The sequence below is a fragment of the Manis javanica genome, chromosome 8 (genome assembly GCF_040802235.1).
Source record: "Manis javanica isolate MJ-LG chromosome 8, MJ_LKY, whole genome shotgun sequence".
Classification (NCBI taxonomy): Eukaryota; Metazoa; Chordata; class Mammalia; order Pholidota; family Manidae; genus Manis; species Manis javanica.
In genome coordinates this window covers 89,522,171-89,548,087 of record NC_133163.1, presented here as the reverse complement: position 1 = coordinate 89,548,087, position 25,917 = coordinate 89,522,171, and the positions used below count along the sequence as shown (strand labels likewise).

Genomic DNA, 25,917 nt, shown 5'->3' with positions numbered 1-25,917 from the left:
TGGCAAAAAGAGAGAAAAAAAAGGGGAAAAACGCGCGATTTCTTCCGTCCTCAGGTGCTGGTCTCAGGCACCCACCCACCGGTCACACAGGGAAAAATGCGGGATATTCTTTGTCCTCAGGTGCCGGTCCCAGGCACCCGCTCACCAGTCCCGCCGCCCTGCCTCCCTAGCACCGGGGTCCCTGTCCCTTTTAGGCTTCCAAAAAGCACTCGCAGAAAAGAGAAAAAAAAAAGGGGAAAAACGCGCGATTTCCTCTGTCCTCAAGTGCCGGTCTCAGGCACCCGCCCACCGGTCCCACAGGGAAAAACGGGGGATATTCTTTGTCCTCAGGCGCCGGTCCCAGCCACCCGCTCACCAGTCCCGCCACCGTGCCTCCCTAGCACTGGGGTCCCCGTCCCTTCAAGGCTTCCAAAAAGCGCTTGCCAAAAAGAGAAAAAAAAAAAAGGGGAAAAACGCGCGACCTCCTCCGTCCTCAGGCACCGGTCTCAGGCACCCGCCCCCAGGTCTCGCAGGGAGAAACGCGGGATATTCTTTGTCCTCCGGCGCCGTTCCCAGGCACCTCCTCACCGGTCCCGCCACCCTGCCTCCCCAGCAACGGGGGCCCGTCCCTCTAAGGCTTCCAAAAAGCGCTCGCCAAAAAAAAAACTGCTCCGGTTTCTCTCCACCCGCCGGGAGCCGGGGGGAGGGGCGCTCGGGTCCCGCCGGGCTGGGGCTTGTATCTTACCCCCTTCACAAGGCGCTGGGTTCTTGCAGGTGTGGATGTGGTCTGGATGTTGTCCTGTGTCCTGTGGTCTCTATTTTAGGAAGATTTTTCTTTGTTATATTTTCATAGCTCTATGTGTTTTTGGGAGGAGATTTCCACTGCTCTACTCACGCCGCCATCTTGGCTCCCCCCTATTATCTTTTGAAAAGCTCTTGTCGAATGCTCTGACATGAGAGTTTAGGGTGATATTTCATTGGGGGATGAGAGGAAAAACAGACAATGAACTATAAGGTCATAGGACTATGAGAATACTTTACATTTTGTCTAGTGGTCCTTGTATCAGAGAAGCAGGGCCCAGGAGGTGAGCAGGGGAGAGGATCGGTCTGGCAATCTGCCCTGCAGCAGTGAGCTAGGTCTGCATGCAGGTTCTGAGCTCAGTCGGTACACATTTGAATAGAGATTGTTTACCACTTGGGTGGGAAACAGAGGAAATAGCACCTATTTGTTTTAAAAGGAATTTTTCTAAGGATTTCAGAGAGAGATAAGCAGAACCTGGAATTCAAGGAAAGATGAAGGGGATAAGGGCAAATAAGGGCTGCTTGATGTTAATAATGCTCTTGAGTCTTTGCTAAGAGCCTGGCACCCCTGGGATGTAGGTCCCCAACCTAAATCTGAATCCAATAGGGAAGCTACTTCTACTCTGGGGAGGGAGTCTGACTAAGATCTAATCTGAGGTAATTTGGAGTAATCGATCCTCCTTTGTCCATTTAAAGGACATCTGCTCAGAATGCCTTCACAGAGGCTAAGGAACAGAGAGAGTGTATTACAGTGGGCGTAATTTAAAAGTACAGTAACTGATTAGCAAATGACGTAAGCCTGGACTCCTACACTGCTCCTGCTCCGTGACTTGATTTCCTGATCTGCAGATGCTCACACTGACATTCCATTTTCCTAAGTCTCAGGGCTTGGTGTAGGAATGGTCTTTCCATTGTGTCATCTCAGTTGGGAAAAAATGTGTGGCAGTGATATGAATGCCACTGAAAAGAAGGAAATGACTTGTGTCTATGGCATAGACTCAACTGTGTTCTGCTAAAAGCTTCAGTTTGTAATTCAAACTTGATTTATTTTCTTCTTTTACTTTCAATAATTTTTTTTCAAATTCGGTTACAAAGGAATACAATTCAGAAACTACAGGAAAGTCCCAAGGAAGAAAATAAAAATGACTTGTAATTTGACCAGAGATAGCCAACATAACATGCTGCTATGTATCTTTTAGCATTCCATAATTAATAGAACATTTTGTATTGCTTAGTAACCTGCCTTTGTCATCTATAATATGTATTGAAATTTATACATCACTATATATTATGTTTTGTATTCCTCCACAGCATAATTTCAAGGACATTAAAACATTATTAAATAGTTCCGTATTTTTGAACATTAAGATTTTTTTGTTTTTCACTATTAAATACTTACTGAAGTTTTGTAATGAACAAATATTTGTTATTCAGTAAGTATTTCTTGAGCTCCTACCATGTTCAAATCATGAAATTAGACATTGTTTATAGGGGACAAAAAGATAAATGAAAACGCAAATAATCCCATCCTTCAAGGGACTTACTGAAAAGGGACAAATTGCTCCCAAATGATAATTACTGTTTAAGAAGTGCTTTTTCATTTTTCTTTTATAGTTTCACATACCTTTGTATTTTCTGTAAAGCTGATTCATGAACCAACTCCTGGGGCTGATTTGATCTATCTCCAACGCTTTCTTCCAGACGATACTGTGTAATAGCCCAATAAAATTATATGGAGTTGATTTGTTAGAGATTTTTGTTAACTTACAAGCTAAATATATGTTAGAAAATATTCAAAATAGTATTATGATGATTATAGTTGGTATACTTTGTAACAAATCGAAACTATACAGAGAAATAGCTGAAATTTGATTCCATTATAATTAGGAAAGCAGTTTAATCAAATTCAGCTCACAAACTCTAGGTTGCACAATATAACTGAGGTTGTGGTTTGACAGCAACACAGTAACTCAAATTAGTTTTTTACTTTTTTGGGACAACATTGCTTTTTGGGGACAGTGAAATATTTTAATGGAATTGTTGACATTTCATTCTATCTCTGAAATTCAGGCTGCCTTTATTATTACTTGCCTGGTGGGGATGGCTGTTGTGCTTACTTGTGCAGCATATCCTTCTGCTGAAGTTGAGACCACAAGATTATTTATCTGAATCAGTGTTTCTCTGCTTCAGGACTGCAAGTTGAATTTCTCAGTTCTAAACATTCCTTATAGAAAATCACATACTTGTTAGACAAAAAGATGAAAAAAAAATGCAGGTACATTTGATTAAAAGCAGCAGTCATGCCTGTGGAAGGCAGAATTTTAAGATGACTCCCTTTGCCTTCCCCCTGTTGTTACTCCAATGATTATGTTAAACTATGTGGTAAAAGGGAGATTGTCTGAGTGAGCCAAACTAGTTACACAAGCCCTTTAAAAGCAGGGAGTTTTCTCTGACTGGGAATAAAAGAGGAAGTCAGAGAGATTTGAAAGCATGAAACAGACTCAACCCAGCATGGCTGGCTTAAAGATGGAGGAGCCATGTGAAAAGAATAAGAAGAAAATGAATTCTATCAACAAACAATGAGCTTGGAAGATGACCTCAAGAGCCAAATGAGAACTGCAGCTGGCTGACACCGTGAGTGTGAGGCTTTGAGCAGAGGAACCAGCTGAGCCTACCTGGAATTCTCATGTCAAGAATTGCCTATAAATGGCTGTTGTTTCAAACTGCTAAGTTTGTGGTAATTTGTTAGCAATAGAAAACCAATACAATGATAATGACTCAGATCTTATGCCTCAATGATAGCAGTTGGTCACATACTTACTAACCAAGGACATGACAGTTTTAAAAAATTTAAATGAGGTAAGAGTAAATTTTATGGAAGTTTTAACTAAATCCAAAATGGTAGAACAACATGCCTTTCAAAGGCATGAAACCAACAATATATGCCTTTTGATATTAATAAACTTCTTATAATTTATGACAAACTAATATACAATAGTTGAACAAATGACATAATAGAAATTATTCAGGCTAGTGTTAGGTACAGAGAGGGTCACCTAACCCTACCTGGACAGTACAGGAAGTTCTTCCTAGAGAAGTGGTGATTATCAAGGGAATGCAAGAGGTAACTTATCTTACATTTATAGGCCCAAGGAAAGTCAATTTTCCTCGTTCTATACACAAAAAATTGGGGGAAATAGAAGAAAACTGTCGTGAGCTAAAAGGGGACTAGGAGATGGAAGAGGCAATTTGGGATTTCATTTTCTTTTCTGTTCAAGTTTTAGGATAATCATCTTAAAGAGGAATGTTCTTATCAAGACCCTTCCTCAAAAACCTCCCTTAGGAAGAAAAGGAGCCTCAATTACAGGGCCTAAGGATAGCATTTTATTTCTAATCCAAAGTATGAAAGATTTTAGATATGAGTTAAGTTTAATGGAAGGTACCTTCTGGAGGTCTAAACCGTGGGTATCTGAGACAACCTTAGGTAAGGGCTGAACGCAAATCACTATAGTACTTAGAATTCACAACCGAGAAAGGGCATTAAAAATGCCACCATCATTATTACTGCTATTTCTTGAATTCTTCATTTATAAAATCAGAGTAGTAGCCACTCCTACCCATTTTAATAACTCACTATGATGACAAATGAAAAGTTCTAAGTAAGATCATTGTTGAAAGAACATTGTAGAAAAATACAGAAATTGAGTCATTTCTTGTTCAGGTATCTGTGCCCTGCAAATTCTGGAAGACTATTAAGCTTTCTGTGTCCTCTGGAACCTTCTGTGCTTGCAGTGAGTCCACCTGTTAGAATGTGTGGAGGTGAAGATGATTGTGGGGAAAAGGCACAGGTGTCTTTTGGAGGATCCCACCTTTGTGAGCTCATGATTGATTTCCTGGAGTTAAAGGCAAGACAGGATTTAGACTAATGCCAACATAAGACCAGTGCCTCTATGTGAGTGCAAAGAGAGACAAAGCATGCAAAAATTTAACTGAGCTACATACATATCACTCATTTTACCATGCTATCACTCTGTAAGTGATTATAGAAGAATTCTTCTCACTCTCTGATGTTTCTATCCATTAGCAATCATACTAATGGCTGGTGCCAACCCAAATGTTTGCTTTTATTTTATGCCATCATTGACTATTTTGCAGAAATCAGGATGTTTTTCTCCACTCTGAGATGGTCTTGTTGAGCAGGTTTCAGTATGATCCAGGAAATGCCCTTGTCTTCACTCTTTCTGTTTCAGCTGCCCTGGCAGTCCTTCCTGGTGCATACTGAATGAGGTCATTTATTTAGTAGGTGATGTCTTCCTAAGAGAGCTGAGACAAATAGAGACATTTCTACACCTGCCATTCAGATACAAAAGTTACAGGGAAGAGATTTTAGGGTATAATATAATATGCATGTGACTTAGAGGAAGAAAGACTTAGGATTACTGACTTTGTGACCTTGAGCAAGTTACTTTATCCCTTTGATTTTTCATCTCCTCTGAGTTATAGAAGAATTGCCATGAAATTTGCTTGGGATAATGTGTAACAGAGTATCAGCTCAATAAATATCAGTTCTTTTCCCTTCCTCTTGACCATTCCATTTCAGGGAAATTTGATATGTGGTATAAGAGCTCAAAAGAATCATAAATGCCTCTGTCCTGTAGAACCAAAAACTACATCATTATTCTACTCCCAGCTCAGAGTCCTCTCCTGCCATTCCCTTTCACGGCTAGTGATCACAGGAATGCCAACTAGTAAGAGGGGTACTTTAAAGCCTGAGTAACGAGATGGATAGTGGGCAAAGCATATCAGAATGGAAGATTCAAATTATTCACCTTGGGAATTTGCATACTGTCTGAAACCAATTCAACTAATTGCATAAATGATTTTGGGAATTTTTCACTTGTGAATTTTTACATGAATATTTGAAAGGCTCTTTTATGGGCAAGTGTGATGTGTGATATTCCTCTGATCTGTGCACCAAATGGCATTCAGATATATGTAGCTACTACACTTTTAAATAGGACTCCATACAGTTGCCTACAGGAAGTGGGAAAAGAATACAAGATTTTGGAATTGGAGTACAAACCAAGCAGACATGTATAGATTTCTTTTCAGAGAGAAAAATGCATGTGTATGTGTATGAATGCTTTAACTGAACTTTTGAGTATCCCTCCTCACATTTTTTTTTTGGTTTGTTTCACCCTCTGTTTCATAATCAGTTCTATGAAGGACCCAGAAGGTTCCCTCTTTGATTTTCTAAAGCACTGTAACCAGGGGACCCACTTGGTCACTCTGCTCCTGAAGATCCCATGGAAGCACAGGGAATGTGGTGGTCAACCCCCTATTAGTTTCTTCTGACCAGCACAGACATTTTCCAGAGGGAGAGAAGGGCCCTTTCCAAGTCTGATCTCAGCCCTGGCCGTGTCCAGATTGTGGTTTCAGGCGCTTGGCATTTACCAACTTGGTTTTGGCTGGAGAAAGAAGGTTCCTATCAGGAATACACTCAGTTGCCTTATGATCCAAAGATGGAAGCAGATATATATGCACAATCTACTCCATTCTTACCTAATTTAATTTCTGTATACCTGGTTCTACTCAGGAATAGGAAAATTTAAGTTTAGCCCTTTAGTTCTTTTAGGCAGTTTATTTCTTAGTGAACTTAGGTGTTTAAGGGAACTTTTATGACTCTGACTTTGTTCATAATTATTTAGTATTTTCACCAGGGAAATTTTTGGACTCAAAAGTCTTACCAATTTATATGGTATTTGTAATGTATAGCTGTGCTTTATCCTTTAGGAAGCCAATGGTTTCTTAAAAGAGTTCACACATCTTAGAGTGTTATATGTGTTCTTGCTTAAAAATATTTGCAATAACATCTGACCTAATAATAGTAATGGTAACAATAGCAGGAAAAACAGTATCGGCAGTAAATGCTACCTCTTCATGAACCCATATATTATGTTTCAGGTACTATGCTAGCCCTTTATGTGGGCTATTTGATCTTCACAAATGTTTTTTGGGAAAATATAAAATATGCAAATTGTTATTTTGCTCTAAGTCTGTTACTACAATCTTTGTGAAATAGCCAGTTTATTTTTGCATTTTTCAGATAAGGAAATAGAGGCTTAGAGAGATTTAATGACCTATTCATGGTCACAGAAGAGATAAGTGGTAGAGCTAGATTTTGAGCCCAGGCAGCCTCCTTTCAACTTAGTGGTCACCCAAGAATGAATAAGCTCAATACCACTGATCATTCAGGAAATGCAAATCAAAACCACAGTGAAAACCACTTCACTTCCATTAGGATGGCCATTATCAAAAGCAGAAAATAACAGGTGTTGATGAGGATGTTGAGAGACTGGAGCGCTGCAAGTATTGCTGGTGGGAATGTAAAATTATATAGCCACTGTGGAAAACAAATATGGCACGAATTACTGCTTGGCCCACAATTCCACTTCTGAGTATATACAGATGGTTTCCGACTTAGGATGTTTGACTTACAATTTTTTGAATTCATGGTAGTGTGAAAGCAGTATGCATTTAGTAAAAATCATACTTTGAATTTTGATCTTTTTCTGGGTTAGTGGTATGTGGTATGTATACTGTCTTGTGATTCTGAGCAGATTCTGGGCAGCATGAGTGTGAGCTGCAGGTCCCAGCCACCACACGATCACAGAGTTGAACAACTGATATAACTCTTCTGTACCCAAACAACCATTCAGTTTTTTCACTTTCGGAACAGTATTCAATAAATTACATAAGATATTCAGTACTTTATTATGAAATAGGCTTTGTGTTAGATGATTTTGCCCAACTATAGGCTAATGTAAGCATTCTGAGCCCATTTAAGGTAGGCTGGACTAGGCTATGATGTTTGGTAGAGCAGGTGTATGAAGTGCATTTTTTACTTATATTTTCAATTTACAATGGGTTTATCAGAACATAACCCATCATAAGTTGAGGAAGATCCATATTCAAAAGAATTGAAAGCAGGGACTTGAAAATATATTTACCAACCATGTTTATAGCAGCAGTATTCACAATAACCAAAAGGTGGAAACAATGCAGTATCTATCAGAAAAGGAACGGATAAACAAACGCAGTGTATTTAACAAATGTAAATGAACTCGTAAACAAATTCATATACATACAATGGAGTATTATTCAGCCTTAAAAAGGAATAAAATTCTGACACATGCTACAACATGAATGAAGCTTGAGGACAGTACTATGCCAAGTAAGCCTGGCACAAAAGGACAAATACTGTAGGATTCCACTTACACAAGGATTCTAGAGTAGTCCAATCCAGTGACAGAAAATAGAATGGTGGTTCTTAGGCACTGAGCAGAGAAGAAAATGGAAAGCTAGTGTTGAATGGGTAGTTTCAGTTTGGGAAGGTGAGAGTTCTAGAGACGATGGTGGTGATAGCTGCACAACAATGTCAAGGTGCCTAATGCCACTGAGCTGTGCACTTGAAAATGGCTATAAAATGGTAAATCTTATGTGATGTATATTCTACCAGAACAACAACAAAAACAGTTACTAGAAAACTGTAATGAGTAAGACATTTTTTAAAAAGTGGATGCCAACCAGAGTCTCTTTGAATGATGGATTCCTCCTGTGTTTTGACTTAAATCAGTGAATTCTGATTGTAAATGATGAGTAACAGAAAGTCTCATTTATGGGAGGAGAGTCCTTTCTCTTCAACAGAAGCATCATTTGACCTCTTTTCTGAAAGCTTTGGCCGTGTTCTCCTCAGGTCTTACAGGAGAAAGACAAGGCAAGGCACCTGTTTTCATGCTTCTGTTACTGGCTCTGCTTTCTCATCATCTACTGCCCACACCTCTGTGAGGGCATATGTTAAAAGCTTTTAGCCTTCTTTGGTTTGAAGAAGATGGGATTTTATTTTTCCTCTTCTTTCTGCAAGCCCTCCCCAGCATCCATGGAATTGGCAGCCGCCTATGTGACAAAGATACTTGGTTCAGTTTTTATTGGCCACCGTTGAGGTGGCAGCCGTTGAGTTGCACTTGAGTCGCTGCCACCTCCGTTTGCTCCCACTCCCTCAGGGAGTGTCCCTAGCCTTAGAGCTGGTATGTGGATAAGGACAACGAGAACAGGCCACACAACATGGGATTTTAGCTTCAACTTTCTACTTTTTAAAAATGTTGTCGATCTTTGCCTATAAAATACCCAGTTAAAGGCAATGCTTGATAATGGGGGAAAAATGAGATTGAGATGTTTGGATCAATAGCCACATTAAGCATCTGCCAAGGTCCTCAAATGGGCCATGATTTTTTTTTTTTGTAGGTCTCCCACTAGGACAGAGCACACTGTCTCCTAAAGTAACATGGAAATCTTGGGCATTGGACCACTGTACATATTCTGCCTCTACTTGGTGCAGTTTTTAAAAAGCTCCTAGTATGTGGACATTTTCAGTTTATTTAAAAATATTTATTCATTTTGAGAGGGAGAGATTCAGTTTGGGAACTTAATTTCCAAAACTAGATAATGTTATATATTTACTTAGAGAGGACATTTGTTCAGTTCTTTGGGAAAATATAAAATACGCAAATTGTTATTTTGCTGTAAGTCTGTCACTACAATCTGCATTTGTGTGAATGTGCTTTACTGATATATATTTGGAAACATCATGCCACAGGTGGTCCTACCTCATCAGCATTTGTCATAGTTAGTGAATTTATCAGCTGTGAAAAATTGATGACTAATAAAATACTAATGTGACTTTTTAAGGAATGTAGATAAATTGAAGAAGGGAATTATGCATGTATCTATGCCACATAAGCAGATAACCACATAAACCTGTTGTAAATGTCAGTAAGGATAAGTACATAGGTGAACTTTAATTAGATTATATTTTAAAAAAGGACAAACGTGACCAAATGTGGAAGATAGCAGCTGAAAAGCCTGTACTGCATTCACGAGGAGTGAGCTGTTCGTGCCTTCAGCCTGGACACCACAGCCTTCGCCCCCAGGCGGCTGGATCAGGGATGATCCGCTTCTCTTGCTCTGCCCTTTGTGCTCGTGTCTAAAACTCCTGCTCCATCTCTACCAGGTACCTTTGCTTTGCCTTTCTCTCCCAGTCACATCTTCTTCAAGTTCAGTGGTGGAAGAATAATGAAAGATGTATGTACAGGCCTTGGGTCTGTGGTTTAGTTAAAAAAGCATGGATTTCTTACAGGCTCCATCACCTTAGGTAAGTAGTTTACCTTCACTAGGACTTCTGTTTTTAATCTACACAATAGAAGAATGTCTCTTTAAGAAATGGTGCTGGGAAAACTGGAGAACTACATGCAGATAAATAAAATCCTTATCTTATGCCATTCAAAATTTAACTCAAAATGGATTGAAGACTTAAACATAAGATCTGATACTACTTGAAGTGTTCCTAAACTACTTCCCATTTGGCACTGCTCAATTTGAATCGATTTCTGCTCAAATAAAGTCTTAAAAACTTTAACACACCTCAGTTTATTTTAACAATTCTGGTGTCACACGAGGGAACCAAACAGGACACCACTAATGGCCCCCAGGAGCAATCAGCAACTAGACCCAAGTACCTGTGGAGCCCTGTAAGCCCACTGTTTTCTTGCCTGCGGAGGTCACGGGTAAGTCCATCTCAGATCCTGCAACCTAGCTCACAGCTTTTGCTTTATGAACTTTCACACCTTATTTGAGCATTTCTTTTTCCAGACTGGGTCCAGAAACTGGCCAGTTAGACTGGTTCTGACAGAAACTGGACTGGATCTGCAGTTGTAGTGGGTCCAGGGCTGGACTGGTTCTGACTTAGAAAATGGATTGGGACCAGACTGGGTCTGACTTAAGTGGACTGGGTCCAGTGTGAGACCTTAGGTGAAGAAAATTTTGTTTCAAAGATAAACAAGTAGGTTCACCTTATGAAGGGTAATACTGAATCACAGCTGCAGTGGACAACTTTTAACTAACTTAGATAAGCTTATCCATTTATGAGGTACCCTAGAGAAAAAGGGGTCTCAGCCAAGTACTTGCTATAAAGCATAGAGGGAAAATTATTTTTCCTCTACAGTTTCTGTGATCAGATTGAGACTGGCTGGGATACCCCATTTGCTCTGGAGCCTGAAGATGGCATCCTGAAAAAACTGGCAGAAGCTGACAAAGGGTAATAATTTTTGCCAGTGTGAGCTCTGCCAGATCTCTGTCTGTGTTGCCTGGTCAAGAGAGGAAAGTGAAATTTCACATTGTCCCTTTCTTTCCAAACTCAGGTTGGCATGAAAAAACATGGGTTCTCAATCCTTTCTCTCCCAGAGAAAGCTATTACTTTCTTGTTTGTCTCATTTTTGTGTCCCAGGAACTTGGCAACTGTCAGATTGGGGACCTCCTAAATATGGCTGAATGGAAATGTGGATTGCACTGCATTTTGTGAGGGTTCTACTGATTGTTGCCAGCTCTCGGGGGAATTGTCTATGTATTTATTTCTTTTGGTTATCTTTGGGAGTGGTTCTGGATTTTGGAAGTGTAGTATCTTTTATAGTGCCTTTGGGAACCTCTTTTATGTCCATGGGGTTGTTCAGTACTGCCAGGGATATTTATAGTTTGTCTTGCCTGAAACCTGACAAGATATTTTAAAGGATTTTTTTAGTAGCTCTATGGTAAGAAGTTGGCCAAGTTGGTAGCTGATAATCAGAGCCCTTTGGGAACTTTTTAAAGGCCTTCTCTCCCCTAAGCTAAATAAACTATGTACACAGAGGGAAAGAAAAACATTTATTGTGGAAGGATTTACTGAAACATTCCAAAGAAACAGAGCTCTAAATCTAGAACAGAAATCTTTTGATTTCCATCTTAGCTGAATATCTATCTCCTCCCTGATACAAAGAAGCAGATAGAGCATAAGTAGTTGTATGATTCGATATTATTCAGTTTACAACCCAGTACTTTGAGGAATTAAAAACAACTGTGCTAGTCTTACTAATCAAGTCTTTATAACAACAGAAGTGAAGCTCTATAAATTATTCAAAGCCTACCTGTTCTTTTAACCAGTCCCCAAATTTTGAGTTATCAGAAACTATGCTAGTGTTTGTTCAAATCCTTTAGTGTGTGTATGTGGTGGGCTGTGTGTGGGGGCATGTAGGCAAAATCATCTGAGCAGAGTCTGCCGTTTTTACAGGCCAAGGTTGAGACCTAGTTGAGAAGAGGGCTCAGAGGGGCCTGGCTAGAGTTGGATCAAGGAGAGGGTCTTAGGCTGCCTCTCCCCTGGGCCACGTCCAGGTCGGAGAATCACCATGTCAAAGCATCACCCATGGAGCCTGCTGTGGAGTTGGGGAGCAGTCGTCTGTCCTCACCCCACTGCTGCTCTGAGTGTTCTCCCTGTTGACATGACCTTTCGGCTCCGGCAGCATGTTGTTGCTCCTTGCTGCACTCAGCAAACAGGAATGCTTCTCAAGGCCAAAAATCCCAGTGGCCCTTGACTCATCCCCCTGGAGAACACTGAAAGTCAATTCTGGAAAACTGCCATGAAGCGGGCCTGAGTCCTGCAGACCTGCTCCTAGCAGGCAAGTTTGCTTTTTGAGTTCAGGGGCAGAGCTCCTCTGTCTCATTTATTTTTTTCAAGCCTGTATGCTTTTTTCATCAAAGTGTCTTTCTTGCAATGAGCTTAGGCTTTTGAAGATATAAATCAGGATGTGTTTCATGCTACTGTTATTTCTGCTCAGTCTTATATCTCCCTGAGGTATTGAAACACACAGCCTGCTCTTGAATTGACTAGGAGAAACAGAAAAATTCAGAGAGAGAAACAGGAATGAATATCTTAGAATATTTTCCAGTGACACATCCCAATTGGCATGGAAAAGATGAACTTGGGTTTAAAAGTTCACCCCTGCACATGATAGAGTGTATCTATAATTTTGTGACATCAATAATTCACTTAGGTGACTGTAATGGGAAACACACTGTGCTGGGTTAGAAGGTCATTATTCTGGTTTCTCTCTTGCCCAGGGTCCCCTGACTGCTAGTTCCTTATCTGTGAAATAAGTTGGGTAGATATCTCTTCTGTCAATCATCTCTTTAACTTACAAACCATAAATACCTTTCATGACAGTAATATTCTATTAGCACATAAATTATCACATCATTTAGTACCTAAACAATGCTGCTGGCAGATTTGCATATACTACCTAGAGAGGTATTGATGCCCAGTGCCATACCATGCAGTTATTTCAGTCTTGCAGAAAAAGCCCATCACATCAGTTACTAATGTCAGAGATTACCCTTTTCTGATTTAATGTTTGACTTTTATATAGTACAAATATTCTATTCTCTGACATAAATGGGACATCGCTTTGCCTCTGAAAAAAGTAATGGACATGTGCCCTCATAGCTTCTCTCCCTTTTCTCCTGGGACCACTTCCCAGTATGACAATAATTTTCCACCTTTTAAAAGTATGATTTTTTAAAAAAGGAAAGATAGAGCCACAATGTCTGTTAATATACTTACCCCCCCCCCCTTTTTTTACCAAGTGTCTTGGCTAGTGGTTGGGAAAAAATAATCAATAGCGTTTCCATTTTTAATGGAAATATATTGATGTTCATCTTGTAGGTAAAAAGAGGCACAAAAAGGTGCTTTGAAATATCTACTTGAATAGGTGTCTGTAGACCTGCTATCAACCTCTTCAAACAGTTTGCTTTCTTTCTCATGTAATGAAGACAAGTCTAAGAGCTCTTCTGTTGTACTGAAGATTTAACTTCTTTTACATTTTTTCCCCTTTCTCTCACTCGGTACTTGGTAATACTGCTTTCCTGAAGCTGTTTTTAATGTGGAAGATTAATGTCTTTCCTGGGTGTTTTTCTGCTTTCCCCCCTCTGAGTTGCATATGAATATTGGCATCTGACAGAAGTTGTTATAAGCAAATGAATGTGAAAGTCCTGTGCTGGCTTCTCTCCTTTCCCTTCACTAATGGCTCCCTCACCGAAGTGCATATGTGTATTTTGGGGAATATGTCTTGCTCAAGGCCAGATGTTCTTGGCTGAACTTCATGACACATCCTGATTCTGTTTACAGGTGAGGAAGGACCAAAGTCTAGTGTCCTGGAAAGAATGGGGGGCATAGAGTTAATCATCATAGGCATGTGTCAGACAAAAGCAAATAAGAAACTAGTCTGGAGTTTGATGTCACAATCAGACTTGTTTCCTGATTTTGGCAGATGGTGAAGCCAAGACAACTATGTATTTTATTTATTTCCATCCACTGAGTTACAATTGCCTCCTGCAGAAAACAATGACTATTAAAGTGGTGGAATGTGTCCTTGGCCACGTGTTCTCTCTAGTTTCTGCACACTTCTAAAATGGAAATGACCAGTTTTTCTTGAACACTATTCTGTCTTCTGATCTACCACTCTCTAAAAGTTTGCTACAGCTTTCATTTAATCCAGGGCCTCTCTCCCAAGGGTTCTAAGTGTGCACCTGACATGGATTTGTGGGCAGAGGAACCCAGAGAAGATAAAAATATTTTTAAAAAAACGAACACAAAAAACTTGGGTTCAAGAACCATATATTTAAAAAAATATAAATATGTTAAATGACATGTGTTCTGTGTTATTTTATATATGAGAATTGGCTTTTCCTAAGTTTAATAATTGTGAAATGGCTCTAATATGGCAGAAAAATACATGATTGACTATTTCAAGTTTCAATTCCTCATTTATTCAGTTATCATCTATTCAGAGAATACTGCTTGAATATCTGCTCTCAGTCATTGTGCTCTGTTCTGGGGAGAGTCAGGGCTGCCAAGTAATATTTATTAAACATATTTGGTTTAATTTTATGTTTCACAGCTCTTCACTGAATTTTTTAAAAAGCTTTTTAATAAAATAATGTAATAAATGATCATTGGATAAAAATTAAAAATAGAGAATTGTATGAAGAAAAAATAAAGTGCCTCCTCATCCTTTTTCCCAGAGACAGCCTCAGTGATAATTTGGAGACTATTCCCTTGTCCTATTGTTTTTTGTCTATGTTTACAATATTCCAGAATTTATTTTCCACAAATAATATAGAAAATTTTTTGGAAAATTTTTCCATTACCAATGTTTTGTGGATTTTTTGGTGCTAACACATTGTGATTTTTGTTATTTTTAGTGCTAGAATAATATGCCACTATATCTGTATACTGAAATTTATCAAGCTTGTCCCCTGAAGACCACTTAAGTTTACTTTGCCCCCATGCTCCTGTTTCTTTATGTTTTTTGTTTCTTTCAATTGACAAACCATACCACTATGAACTTCCTTATCTTTGTTTTCCTTTCTTTATCTTTAAACACATTCCTAAAATTGTGGAATTGCTGGGTAAATATGCATATTTAGCAGGTAATCCTCCTCCAAAAATTTGTATTGATAATAGTGTATGAGAATCCTTTTTTTTTTTTGTTGGCTTACCAGTAGAATTGTATATTGCCAACCAACATTTTGTATTTGCCAACTAATATGTATTTTTAAAATCTTTGTCATGTAGGTTTACAAGATTATATATGCATTTCTTTACTGTTAGTGGAGTTAAGCGTGTTTCCATGCAGCCATTTGTGGTCTGCAATGTAATTTGTCAGATCCTTAACCTACCTTTCTATTGCGTAGTTAATATTTTCCCATTGGTTTAAAACTTCTTATTTTCAGTAATAGTCCTTTTCAAAAATTTTAAATATATTACAAAATTAATGTATACACAAAGTATATATGAAAATATATAGAACAAATACTAGAAATAATGTCATTTGTATCACCTTGTACACCTTCCCTACCCCCAGTCCCTTTCCCTGGAAGTTACTACATTTAAATATATTTTAGAAAAGTAAGCATTTACCTCCACTTCAAGATTTATCCACTTTTAATAGTATCCATTAGTTCCAGCTGTGAAAGACTAATTAAATTTTGCTCATTTATAGGCCCTTTTCCTCCCCACATCCTCTTCCCACTTGTGTATTTAAAAAAATTTATTTTATCCTTTATCAAGTAATTCAACATTTTATTAACTTTTATTAACTTAGTAACTCTTATTTCTTAAGCCATTTATATTAGAAACTACATTTTAAACTCTAACAAGTAGGAGAAAGAAGAAACTAGCACCTGTATACTTTATTAAACAAGTGACGCTTATTTTTTCTCTCTCCAAGTCCTATTTTAAATCTGACAGTTCCATGATTTCTCTTAGAGTGGTCCTAAAAATTGAAAGCCAATAAATATAAATTGTCATATTTTGATTCTAAAACTGTTTTTTAAAGTCTAGTCAACAAACTTTTAGATTTGGGAATGTAATACTGTTTTTAACCCTGTGCCATACAAAGGAGAATGTTGCAAGCCTCAAATCAAAAAGATTCTTTCTCTGTCATTCTCTCTTTTTTTTTCCTTTATCAGCATAACCTCCACTGTCTTCCTGAAATTTATCTCTGCAGTATTGGGATATTGTGGTTTTCTACCTCTTCTGGGATCATTTTTTTCTTTTCTTGGTGAATTACATTTAAAAATACTATTTATTTCACTATGCCTTCAATTTATGAGAAGAGAGTTGAACAAAGTAATCCCTTAAATATCCTCTGTATCTCTGATTATGCTCTACGCAATTTTACTATTGTGTGTTTGTTTTCTCTCTCTTTTTTATTAAGCAAGCTAGTGTTTATTCATGTTTGTGTTTCAAAGAACTGTCTTGGATTTGTTTTTCTATTTGTTCCTGTTTTCTCATTCTATTTATCGATTTCTGCTTTTGTCTTTATTATCTCTTCTATTTTTCTGAAGATTTTACTGTTGTTATCTTGAATTAATGAGTATGTAAGGTATACATACAGATAGTATCACAGATTGTTCTGTAGACCTATGAGACAAAAAAAAACTATTCATGGAGTCCTATGTGACATGATGAAGAGTTTCTTTTTGGAAGGTTGGTTCTCAACAGAAAGCTTATTAATACCTTTTGGATGCAGTGGAAACCAATGACTAGAGACACAGGGCATCTTTTCACCCAAAGCACCCTTTCCATTGAAATAGGAGGGATGCTGCAATGCAAACCACATTTGGGAACTCTTACCCTGCAACATGATGCCTTCTAAGTTAACCCTTGCTGTTTTCCTGCTCTCACTCCTCTGATCTGTTGCCTTTGATTTGAATATTGTTTATACAATGTTTATTATTCAATACTTCTTCATGAAGGCAATCCAAAAATACCTTAGAAAGTATTCATAGCTTCAGGTGAAGTCTTAATCCCTTTCAGCTGTGTCAATTAGGATTCTATCAAGAAGCATATGGTGGACTGAAAGTAGGTAATACAAGGAGAATTTAATAAAAAGGCTATTTATAAAGGTTTGGGTAGCACATCATAAAACAATAAGGAATAGTTTAGTAGCTTGGAACTAGTGACAGTGAGTTCGTACTGCTACTAACTCTAAACCTGAAGGAGTGAGGGGAGGCAGAAGTTTCTGGAACCAGGAAGGGAGAGCTGTGTGGAGAAGATCAGTTGGCAGGAATTGTGCTCTCTGGTCAAGGGAAGCAGCCAGCATGTTTTGGCCACATAGGGGTAAATACCCTGACTTCACTTTCCTCTTTTTCAGCACTTCTCATGGTCTGAAACCAGTGAGAAGCAAGAGGATTATAGTACCCACTGATCCCATCTATCAGTAAAATGTTGTGGGGCAAATAGCAAGGTGGAGAAGGATGAAGAGTTCTTTCATTTCTAAGGGAAAGCAGATGGTAATTCTGTATGCCCACCCTCGCAGATAACCACCCATTCCTACTCCTCAGAGAGTTTGATAAATCCATCTACCCAACTTGTTCAGAATAATTTTGTCAAGTTCACTTACCACTTTATGTCTTTGTTAGTTACTTTCTTTGTGGAAAGGTTTTTAGTAACAAATTCTTTAATAAATATGGAGCTATTCAGATTTTCTATTTCTTCTTTTGTCTGCTTGGGTAACTTGTAGTTTTTAAGGACCTCATCCATTTAATCTAAGACATCCAATTTATTTTCATAAAATTCATAATATTCCTTTGTTATCTTTTTTAAGACATGCAGAATCTTTGGTGTTACATTCTTTCATTTCTGATATTGGTAAGGTGTATATGTTTTTCTTTTACCTTGATCAGTCTTGCTAGATGTTTGTCAATTTTAATAAAATCTTTGAAGAACCAACTTTGGGTTTTGTTACTTTCTCTATTACTTGTTTTCTATTTCTTACTGTATTTTATTTACTATTTCCTTTTTTCTATGTAATGTGCTCTTTATTTAATTTCTTAATATGGGAACTTAGATCATTAATTTAAAAACCTTTCTGCTTTTCTGATATAAGAATTAAACAGCCATCATACCTCTAAGCTTTTGACTGCATCACACAAATTTTAATTTACTGCATTTTCACTATTCTGTGTTTGAAATATTTTCTGATTTGCTTTGTGATTCCTTCTTTGGCCTGTGTGTTATGTAGAAATGTATTATTTAATTTCCAAATATTTGGGGATCAAATAGGAGTCTATTGAGAATAATTTCTAATTTAGTTGTGATTAGTGAACATATACAGCAAAATTTCAATTATTTGAAATTTCTTAAACATTTTTATGGGAGCAGCATATTTTTTTATCTTGGTGAATGTTACATAGCTCTTGAAAAGAACAGTATTCTGTTCTATTGGTTGCAATATTCTATAAATGTCAGTTAGATCAGGGGTATTGATTGCTAGCAACTATATCCTTTCTGATTTTTATCAAACTGTTTCATTAATCATGAGTAACTGGGTGTTAAAATGTCCAAATGTAATTGTAAATTTACCTAATTATTCCCTTATTTGATTTTGTTTTTGCTTATTTATTTTGAAGCTGTTATTAGGTGCATGAACATTTAAGACTGTTATGTTTTCTTGGTTAATTGACTCCATTACCATTATTAAATTTCCCTCTTCTTCATTCATGGCAATACTACCCATCTGGAAGTTCTGTGCCTCATCCATTGTAATACTGCTTGCTTGGATATTATTATAGCTACACCATCATTTTTATGCTTGTTGTTTATATGGCATAATCTTTTCAATCCTGCTACTTTACAAACTTTGCTTTCATACGTACAATTAAACTGTAATACAGAGCCTGTGTTGAAGATTGATTTTTCTAATCTAATCTTAAAGTCTTTGCTTTTTAATTGAAGTGTTTGGTTGCTTATCATTTAATGTAATTATAGATATGGTTGTGTTTAGCAAGTCTATCATCTGGCTGTTTGTTTTTCTATTTGTCCTGTCTGTTTTTGTGCTATTCTTATTTTTCTGTCTCCTTTGGTTTAGTCAAATATGTTTATTAGTATTCCATTCTATCTCCTCTATTGACTTTTCAGTTATGATTCCTTGTATTTATTAAATGATTAGCCTTTCCTGGATTTGTTTTGCTTCACTCATGACTTTAATTTTTTCATGATTATGAGTAACATTTTCCTTAATTTTTTGCATGTCTAGTAATTTTGATTCTATACAGGACATTAGAGATGATATTTTATAGGAAGTGTATATTATGTTGCTGTTCTTAATGTAGTTTTTCATTTTGTTCTGGTGGGCCATTAAGTTTCTGGTGGTTTTAATTGTCCCCGTGAGTCTTGGTTTTATTCTTTTAGGGGGATTTGTTTGGAGTTTTATCTTTTTGTCCTTGAGTATGGCCCACAATCTAAGGCATGGACTAGCTGGGGTCTCAAATGAATGCTGTATGTAGTCAGTGAGGTCTCTCCACTGCAGCTGTGCCCAAAAATAGGTATCTTTCAGTACTATGTGACCTCTTATGTCTCTGTTCTGCTCTTACCTGTATGGCAGGCTATGTCTAGTAGGCCTTGCAGAGTCTAATCTTGTACATGTATAAGTCAGTTTGAACCAAAGAACCATAGTAAGCCTTCACATAGAGTAGTGGCAACCACCTCATTGGTGCAGCTCCATCCTCTCTATTCTGCTCTGCAAATCCCAGAAGATTCAACAACATCAGGATTCAACCTCTGCCTCTTCATGTCAGTGGGATTACTGTTTCTCTTGAGTGCCACTTCCCTGAAGTGTGGTTGAGTAGTTTAATGTGTGCCATGATTCAGGAAGCCAGGAAGTTTGTGGACTCACATATGTTTTCCTTCTCTCAAAAACCACTGGTTTCAAGCAATGTCTCTGGGCCAATGCTTGAAAGTTGCACTGGAATTTCCCTTCCCTGCCCCCATTTTTATTATTTATGGAGAGTGTGCAAGTTCAGTACCAGTTTTCTTCTCATAGTAAAAAGTGAGTCTGCTGGTTGTTGTTTATAAAATAATTTTTCTAGACCATTTACCATTTGCCTGCAGAGGCACTTTCTGTTTCTAACCCAGTGTAGTCTGTGTCATTTCACTTTATACTTGTTGAAAAACTTTGTAACCCATTGCATTTTTCTCACTTTAGTCCTAATTCTAACTCTCATCAGCTCATATGCTATTCTAAGATGAGAGGAAATGATTAACAGTGGGTGGAAGAAAGATGGCGGAGTAGGAAGGCAAGGCAGAGACCTCCTCCCATCCCACCAACACAGACACACCCTAAGAAAGCAACTACAGCAAATACAATTTTATAGCAAAAAAGTGAAAAATTAGATTACAAAAATGTTTATATTTTCCAGTTAAAAATACGTATATATAATGTTTCGAATAAAAAACTAGACAGAACTGGAGGGGAAAATGATGATGAGTAAGAGGGCAAGGTGGAAACTTCCTCCTGCACACAAACACCAAGGAAGTAACTGTAGCAAATACAATAAACCCAAAAGTGACCTGAAGACTGCAGAACAGACCACCTCCACCTGGTGAAGAAGAAAAAAAACCTTGCAGAAAAGGGTAAAGTGTCAGAGGCACAATCAAATGGGAAACCAGCCCTTCCCCCATTCCAGCCCACAGGAGGGAGGAAGAGGAACAGAGATAGGTGCTCAGGAACTCTGCACACCTGGCTCTGGAGATCTGCTCTGGGAAAATGAGTACACATTGCAGTGGATTCTGGTGATTAGCAGGGCTGAATACTAGGGCCACTTGGAATACTCTGGGATGCAAAGACTCCAGCCACTTGTGGAAGACAGGCATGCTCTGCTAGTCCCTCTGAGACCCAAAACAGAGACAGCAGTTTGAAAGATTTGCCAGCAGTGGGAAGGGTGCCAGAGGGGAAAGGGTTGGACGGAACTCTCTCCACAGGAGAAAAGACAGGTGGCTGACACTTTCCCAGAACTTGCTTGGCCCAGAAGGCTGGGCACTTTTGGGAGCCCCAGATGCTCCATGCCCCCACCAGCAGCTCAGCCAAGGTGCTTCCCTGTGCACTGCCAGTGCTCCAGCCCACCTGGCCTAGTAGCATCAGACTTTGCACCTGGCAGGCAGAGGGAGGTTTTCCCAGCTTTCTCAGTCCTGCCTCACTCCAATTAGAGAGGTGCCTGTAGGAGCCAGCTCAGAGTGCTCCTTCTTCCCTGCAGTCGGCCAGGCATGGTGCTGAGTGCCTCTTTGTCTACACGGGGCACCTGTGTGACTCATTGCACTGCCATGGTCTCTAATGCCACATGCCCTGCCACTCACCACTTCTGCAGGCCCTTGTTTCTTTTCACCAGTGTGACTTGCCCCACCATTTGCCTGGGTGCTGTGCCACCTCGCAACTGGCCACCTTGCAACTATGTGACTCACTGCTGCCACGAGCCTGTGTGAGTTCCCAGAGTGGAGCCACCATCCAGCCCACCTTGTCAACCAAACAGCCCTGCCATCACTGCAGGGTAGGCAGAGGATGGCCCACCCACAATGATCCCAGCAGAAGCCACTGCTCTGATCACAAAGGGCTGACTAAGGCAAACTGCTGGCCACAACAGACTGAGATAGACCACTACTGGCAGGTGAACAGAAGGCAGCCCCACCCATTTTCCACCCATAGCAACTAGGGCTCCACTGCAAAGGAGAACCAGGCACTGGAGAGTAAAGAGTCTTGAGCTTCTGGGCACCACAGGGCACCTTCTTCATACGCCATTACTTTCTAGATCAGGAAGCATAGCAGATCTAATACAAAGGAAGAAACACAAAAACCCTGAAAAAATGAGGAATCAGAGGAAAATGTTCCAAACAAGACTACAGGATAAGATACCAGAAAGAGGGCTAAATGGAATGGCGATCACCAAACTTCTAGATAAAGATTTCAAAGTAACAGTCATAATTATGCTTACTGTGGAAAAGTATTGAAGATCTCAGAGAGGATTTCAACAAAGAGATACAAGAACTGAAAAAGAGCCACACAGAGCCGAAGAATACAGTAACTGGAATGAAATATACAACAGAGGGGATGAATAATAGACTGCTGCAAGTAGAAGAGATAATCAATGATATGGAAATTAGAGAACAGGACAACAATGAAACTGAGAAACAGATAATAGAGGATCTCTAGGAATGAAAGAATGCTGAGAACTGTGTGACCCATCCAAATGAAACAATATTCACACAATATGGGTACCAGAAGAAGAGAGAGACAAAAAAGTAGAAAGCCTCTTTGAGGAAATAATTGTTGAAAACTTCCCCAATCTGGGAAAGGAAATAGACACTGAGGTCCTGGAAGCAAAAAGAGCCCCTAACAAAATGAACCCCAGGAATATAACACCAAGACATATAAGTAAAATGATAAATATTAAGGATAAAGAGGGGGTATTGCCTATAACTAAGGGCAACTCCCATCAGGCTATTAGCAGATTTCTCAGCAGAAACTTTACAGGCCAGAAGGGAGTGGCATGAAATACTTAATATACTGAAACAGAATGACCTTCAGCCAAGAATCCTCTGCCCAGCAAGGTTATCATTCAGAACTAAAGTAGGGATTAAAAGGTTCCCAGATAAACAAATATTAAAAGAATTCACCACCACTAAATTGGTTTTACAGGATATGTTAAAGGGACTTCTGTATATAGTAGTGTTTTTAAGCCTAAATATTTTTCATCAGTGAAAATGAGCTCACCATAAAGACAGTAGACCAGTTATTAACTAAGCATGTATAAAGTTAAAAAAGAAAAAACACCCAAAATCCCAAAATAGTAAAATCAATTATATACAAGATCAGTCAAGAGATACACAAAAAAAGTGTGAATGAGGAAGAATAATAAAAATTTTAGATTGTGTTCAAAATAGAGTGACCATCAACTTAATACAGACTGTTGTATACTTAGAAAACTATCTATGCACCTTATGGTAGCCACAAGTCTAACGCTTATAACAGATACATAAAAAAAATTTTAAAAGTCACAAAACTTATGTTTTAAAACCATCAAATAATAAGTGGAGAGAATAAACAAGGAAGAAAGGATCAGAGAGGAACTACAAAAATAACCAGAAAATAAATAATAAAATTATGGTAAGTACATACCTACCAATAACTAACTTAAATGTAAAGGTACTGAATGCTCCAATCAAAGACACAGGGTGGCAGAATACTTAAAGAAACAAGACTCATCTATATGCTGACCAGAGATTCATTTCAGACCTAAGATGTACATAGACTGAAAGTGAAGGGATGGAAAAAGATATTTCATGTAAATAATAGGAGGAAAAAAGCAGGAGTAGCAATACTTGTATCAGACAAAATAGACTTCAAAACAAAGAAAGTAATAAGACAAAGAAAGAGATTACATAATGATAAAAGGATCAGTCCAACAAGATATAACAATTATAAATATCTATGCCCCTAACATAGGAGGATATGTAAGACACAAATATTAACATAACTAAAGGGAGAAATAGGCTGTTACTCAATCATATTAGGGGACATTAACACACCACCAACATTAATGGACAGGTCAACCAGACAGAAAATAAAGAAACAGAGGCACTGAACAACACACTTGATCAGATGGACTTAACAAATACATATAGAACATTTCATACAAAAACAGCAGGGTACACATTTTTCTCAAGTGCCCATGGAATGGTCTCCAGCAAAGATCACACATTAGACACTAAAAGAGCCTCAGTAAATTAAATAAGATTGAAGTTGTTATCAACTATCTTTTCAGACCACAATGGTTTAAAACTAGAAATAAATTCCACAAAAAAGATGAAAAATCCCACAAACACATGGAGGCTAAATAACATGCTTCTAAATAATCAATGGATCAATGAAAATCAAAGAAGAAAGCAAGCAATACATGGAGACAAATGAAAATAACAATATAACAGTTCAAAATATGTGGGATTCCCCAAAAGCAGTTCTAAGAGGGAAATACAGAGTAATACAGGTCTACCTCAAGAAACAAGAATAATCCCAAATAAAAGGTCTAAACTCACAATTAAAGAAACTAGAAAAAGAACAAATGAGACCCAAAGTTAGTAAAAGGAGGGACATAAAGATCAGAGCAGTAATAAAATAGAGAATAAAACAATAGAAACAAAATCAGTGAGCCCAAAAGCTGTTTCTTTGAGAAGATAAATAAATTAGATTTACTCCTAGCCAGACTTATCAAAATAAAAAACAAGAGTACACAAATAAACAAAACCAGAAATGAAAAAGGAATAGTTGCAATTGACACCACAGAAATACAAGCAATTATTAGAGAATTCTGTGAAAAATTATATGCCAATAAATTGGACAACATAGAAGAAATGGGCAAATTCCTAGAAATATACAACCTTTCAAAACTGACCCAGGAATAAGCAGAAAATCTGAACAGACCAATTACCAGTAACAAAACTGATTTGGTAATTTAAAAATTCCATAACTACATAGCTTCACAGCTGAATTCTATGAAACATTTAAAAAAGACCAAATACCCATCCTTCTTAAAGTATTCCAAAAAGTAGAAGAGGAGGGAATACTTCCAAACCCATTTGATGAGGCCAGCATCACTGTAGTACCAAAACCGGACACTACAGAAAAGATTATAGACCAATATCCCTGATGAACATATATGCAAAAATCCTCAGCAAAATATTAGCAAACTGAATTCAAAAGTATATCAAAAGGATCGTCCATCATGAGCAAGGGTAATTTATTTCAGAGATGCAAGGATGGTACAATATTTGTAAATCAATGTGATGCATCATATTAAAAAAAGGATAAAAACCCTGTAATCACCTCAATAGATGTTGAAAACATTTGACATAACTCAACATCCATTCATGGTAAAAACTCTCAACAAAATGGATATACAGGCCATGTACCTTAACATTATAAAGGCCATACATGACAAACCCACAGCTAACATCATACTCAATAGCAAAAAGCTGAAAGCTTCTCTTCTAAGGTCAGGAACAAGACAGGGATACCCACTCTCACCACTTTTATTCAACATAGTACTGGAAGTCCTAGCCACAACAACCAGACAAGATAAAGAGATAAAAGGCATCCAAATTGGTAGGGAAGAAGTTAAATTGTCACTATTTTCAGATGACATGATACCATATATAGAAAACCTCAAAGACTATACCAAGAAACTATTAGAACTAATAACTGAACTCAGCAGAATTGTAGGATACCAAATTAATACACAGAAATCTGTTGCATTTCTATATACTAACAATGAGATAGCAGAAAGAGAAATCAGGAAAACCATTCCACGTATATATGCATCAAAAAGAATAAAATACCTAGGAATAAACCTAACCAAGGTTTAACCTGTACTCTGGTGAAAACCAAGACACTAATGAGAGAAATTAAAGACGACACAAATAAATGGAAACCTATCCCATGCTCATGGATAGGTAGAATTAATCTTGTCAAATGGCCATTCTACTCAAAGCAATTTACAGATTCAATACAATCTCTATGAAAATACCAATGGCATTTTTCAATGAACTAGAGCAAATAATATTACAATTCATATGGAACCACAAAAGACCCCCAATAGTTAAGCTATCCTGACAAAGAAGAACAAAGCTGGGTATATTATGCTTCCTGACTTCAAGCTATACTACAAAGCTACAGTAATCAAGACAGTATGGTACTAGCAAAAGAACAGACCATAGATCAATGGAACAGAATAGAGAGCCTAGATATAAGCCACACAAATATGGTCAATTAATATATGATAAAGAAGCCATGAATATACAATGGGGAAAAGATAGTCTCTTCAATAACTGGAATTGGGAAATTTGGACAGCCACATTGCAAGAGAATGAAACTGGATTACTGT

General features: G+C 38.0%; 1 protein-coding gene across 16 annotated transcripts in view; it reads left to right on the top strand.

The window, feature by feature from the left end:
* LOC118972456 (uncharacterized) overlaps nt 1–25,917 on the top strand; it is a 423,078-nt gene that overhangs the window by 95,987 nt on the left and 301,174 nt on the right. For 5 of the 16 annotated variants that reach the window (XR_012120649.1, XR_012120648.1, XR_012120646.1 and 2 more), the window contains one exon: nt 9,663–9,850. The exons of the other annotated variants lie outside the window; for them this stretch is intronic. The gene's annotated coding sequence lies outside the window, so the exon portion shown is untranslated. The remainder of the gene's footprint in view (nt 1–9,662; nt 9,851–25,917) is intronic. 16 annotated transcript variants of the gene reach the window in all.